Raw genomic sequence first — 4,829 nt, 5'->3', positions numbered from 1 at the left:
TTTGCTACATTGCTAGGCTTGTTGAGTACAGTACAGAACGCCTGTGAAGAGATACAAATAATTTGAGTGTACAAGTAAACATCAAATGGTGACTGTGGGAAATAGGAGGACAGGACAATTTGGAAAGCACTAATACAAAAGCAAAATTATTTAAACAGGAGACTAGATAGGGCTGTTGTGGGCGTCTTAATACATGAAACAAAGTTAGCGTGCAAGTGAAGCATGCAATTAGGAGCAGTAAAAAGGAACATTGCCTTTTATTGCAGTGGCTATGGAGCATAAAAGTAGGGGGGGGGTGGTGTAAGCAGGCAGACGAGTCTTTATCAGAGCACTGCAGCAGTTCTAGCCTCCAGATTATGGCAGGATATAACATGGAAACAAATTTCAGCCCGAATGCAGAAAGAAGATTTCTGACAAGGTATCTAGGACTTGGAAGCTTAGCTTCGGAGTAAGAGGTTGCCGATCAGACAGATAATGAACTTCTGAAGGGGTTACTCCTCTGGAATTGTCTACCCACGAGAGCAGCAAAGGCAGAATCATTGCTACATTTAAGGCAGAAAGACAATGAACATAAAACTGCACAGCACAGGAACAGGTCGTTCAACCCACAATGTCTATGCTGAACACGTCAGTTTAATCTCGTCTTCCTGCACATGATCCATATCTCAACATTCCCTGCGCCTGGGTAAAGCTTCATGGACACCATTATGCTATCTCCTCTACTACCACCCCTAGTTGTGCATTCCAAGCACCCACCACTGTAAAACAACTTGCCCTGCACATCTCTTTTAAGCTTGCCCCTCTGACCTTGCAACTGTGCTCTCTAGTATTTTACATTTTCACCCTGTTGGGAAAGTGTAGTGAGTGTAGTCGCGATCGAAAAGGTGCCAGATTTCAGCAGTGTCAGTCAAAGATCAGAGGACTAGGACAGCGAGACGAGTTTGCCATGAGAGTTAACAGGCACATAAAACAAATGTAAAAAAACAAAACCCGATAAACATGAACGGAGTAGGTAAGAACCCTTCTGACACCATGTAATGAGTGGAGTCGTGCACACGTCGAAAATGCAACACACATTTATTAAAGTCCACTTACAGCATTGATCTGCAAGACGACACAGCGACTGACAGCTACTCCAACTGCCCTACGTAAGCAAGCTCTTGGTAATATATATCGCATATTAGGCGGAGCAACTACTAACAAGCGCTACAATTTGTTAGTAGGAAATAACGAATCTACATCTTTCCTTGTAGAAACAAAATAAAGCATAGATACGTGGAAACATGGTGGCTAAACACTATAGTAGCCGGAACGTTAATATCGCATATGGGGAAGATAGATGGTTACACAAAATCGCCGTATCTAATGGGTGGCCTGCTGACCCGACTGGCGCGTGTGCAGTACAAATCCGCATCTCCTCCCTTCATGGGTGACGTGAATGGGCAGGGGACCGGGGGTGTGATCGGGGACGGCACCGGAGACGCGTCGGGTGGAGGTGGTGAAGCAGTGGAGTTGGGCGCCAAACGCCGTGGAGAGGCAGTGGGGGACCCAGTCTCCGGTAGTCAAGCAGACGGCCCGGTAGTGGGAGGGTATGCAAAACGTGAGACCTTATAATCCCGTCCTGTAACACCAGCTCGTCGCGAACCAGGAAGTATGGGCGGATTGCGAGCAGGGTGCTGTGTTGTTTATCCGGCCAACCACGCCGGATGACTGCGGACAGCAGTTGTAAAGTCTCGTCAGCAGCCGTGTGCTCAGCCAGGTCGCATAGGCAATTAGTAGGAACATACGATACTTTCATTACGGAGAACTGATCCTGTTCAGAGGGCTGTTGTTCGCTGGTTTTGCGTGGCGCCTTTGATAACGTGTCAGCAATGTGCATGTCTTTGCCTTTTTTGTAGACATTGTTGAAATTAAAACGCTGCAGCTGCATCATCATTCGTTGCAGGCGAACCGGAGCAGCGTGAATGGGTTTGTTCAAGATGGTGACCGTTTCTATTGTCACAGACTTTCCAAAAATAAAGTCCTTGAATTTCATGCAGACGAAAACCACTGCAAGCAATTCTTTTTCGATCTGTGCGTAACGTTGTTCAGTGTTGGTTAGCGTGCGAGAGGCATGGGAAACAGGCTTGCAGTCGCCATCTGCAGTGGACTGCAGGCAAGCAGCACCAAGTCCGTACAGGGACGCATCACATGTGAGCGTGACTGGCAACTCTAAAGCGAAATATGCGAGGGCGGGTGCGCTGGCCAGTTGCAACTTAAGGATATCAAAAACTCTTTGGTGCTGCGATTACCAGGACCGTGTAGCGTCTTTGTGTGTCAGTTCCCGCAGGGGGGCAGATATATCGCTGAGGTTGGGAATGAATTTTCCTAGGTAGTTGACCATCCCAAGGAACCTTTGTAGCGTCGTAACGTCAGTAGGAGCCGGCATTTCATTGATAGCAGCAGTCTTTGAAGGGTCTGGTCTGAGGCCATCACTTGTGAAAACATGGCTGACGTAGGTAACTTCCGGGACCCAAAACTTGCACTTCAGGGGATTGAGTTTGAGCTGAATGACTTTGGCACGGTCCAGCACTTTCTTCAGATTGGCGTCATGCTCAGCCAAGTCGCGCCCATAGACGAGAATGTCATCAACAATGATGGCGCATGGATACCCCGCAAATAGTTGTTCCATCGTGCGCTGGAAACCCTCGCTGGCAGCGTTGATGCCAAAGGGCATGCTCAGGAATTTGTAACGGCCGAAGGGGGCACTGAACATAGTAAGGTTGGACAAGTCTGGGTCCAGCAGAATCTGCCAGAACAAATTTTTGGCATCCAGAACGGAGAACACCAATGCGTTGCCTATTTGAGCAGAAACTTCCTCTACCATTCGCATAGGGTAGTGCGGGAGTCTGATAGCCGTGTTGAGGTCCCTGGGGTTGATGCAGATACGGATTTCCCCCTTGTTTTTCTTCGTTGCAACCACCATGGTGGAAACCCAGTCAGACGGTTCAGTAACTTCAGCAATGACGCCCAGGGAGACCATCCGCTTGAGCTCATTGTGTACTCTGTCACGCATGGCATGGGGAACACGATGTGGTGCTCGAACCACAGGAGTGACTTGGGGATCATTGGCGATGTTGTACTTGAGGGGCAGCTTGCCAAGCTCCGTTAAACAGTTCTCCATATTGAGAGAGTATTTGCTGAGTGGGGCCCTCAGCGAGAAAGAGGTGATGGACCGCGCGGCCAATGTAGACTAGGCCTAGATCATGGCATGCATTGATGCCAAGCAGAGTCTCAGAATCCCCCTTGACTATATAAAAGTTCAGTGTATGAGACTGCGAGTCTATGATGCAGTTTAAATCAGTTTGCCCAAGCGGGTGTAGAACCTCACCCCCGTAGGCCCGCAGCGTGCCCGAGGCCCGCAGCGTGCCCGAGGCCTTTTCAATATGCTCAGTATTATGTATCTTTTTAAATGCAGCCAGCGAGATGACATTACATTTCGCACCGGTATCAACTTTAGCGGTCACAGGTTTGTTATTTACAAACATGGTTACTTCAGGGTCAAGTTGCTCGTTAGAGGAAGGGAGGAGAGAGTGGATGGCGGGACTATAGACAATAGGTGCAGTAGGAGGCCATTCGGCCCTTCGAGCCAGCACCGTCATTCAATGTGATCATGGCTAATCATTCTCAATCAGTACCCCGTTCCTGTCTTCTCCCCATACCCCCGGACTCCGCTATCCTTAAGAGCTCTATCTAGCTCTCTCTTGAATGTATTCAGAGAATTGGCCTTCTGAGGCAGAGAATTCCACAGATTCACAACTCTCTGACTGAAAAAGTTTTTCCTCATTGTTATGACTGTTATGATCTCGACTTTCGTTATCAGCAAATTTATAGTGCAAACTCGTCCTTGGGACAGATTGAGTCGCACGGGAACGGCAACATTTTGCAAATTGGTTGAATTTCTTGTAGAAATTGCAAATTTTACCATAAGCAATACAGAACTCACGAGCCGGAGCATGAGAATAGCTCCAATTAGGACATTGAGCAACAGACCTTGTCCACTGCCAGGGCAGGGAAGGCTGGGGACGCTTGCTCCAACAAGAGGTGTCTGTGAGGTTAACACTATACTGGGCACGCTGGCTAGAGAACACAGATGTAGTGTGAGAAGCCGTTATTTCACCAATGCGACAGGCTTGTTTGGCTTGATTTTAGAGTCAGTTCAGTGTTACGAAGTAATTCGTCTTTCACCTTGTCATTGAGCATCCACCAACAGGTTTGTCACGGACCAGTTCATCGCATAAATCTCGAAATTGACGACGCCATGTGTTTCAAGTCTGATAAAACACTCTATTGGCTCGCCAACTTGTTGCATACGAGCAAAAAACTTGGTACGTTCGATAATAGAGTTCGAGGCAAGGTCGCACAACTGTCTAAACTTTGCAAGTAGGACAGCAGGGTCATCAATCGTTTCTGCAGGCACTTGAATCTGTCCGTCTGCGCGTAAAACAGCAGGCTGAAAAGTAAAACAGTCCGCACGTTTCATTGCCTCAGGACCAGCCAGGTTTAGCAGCGTGGAAGCATGAACATCTGGAGGATCGTTGCGATGCTCGATGCGAACGGAGTGTAGTCCTGCTCGAAAAGGCACCAGCGTTCAGCAATGTCAGAGTCAAAGATCAGTGGACTAGGACAGCGAGACGAGTTTGCCAGGATAGTTAACAGGCACATAAAACAAATGTAAAAAAACAAAACCCGATAACCATGAACAGAGTAGATAAGGACCCTTCTGACACCATTTAATGAGTGGAGTCGTACACACGTCGAAAATGCAACACACATTTATTAAAGTCCAC

The sequence above is a fragment of the Rhinoraja longicauda genome, chromosome 31, assembly GCF_053455715.1.
Source record: "Rhinoraja longicauda isolate Sanriku21f chromosome 31, sRhiLon1.1, whole genome shotgun sequence".
NCBI lineage: Eukaryota > Metazoa > Chordata > Chondrichthyes > Rajiformes > Arhynchobatidae > Rhinoraja > Rhinoraja longicauda.
This window is presented reverse-complemented; position numbering follows the sequence as displayed.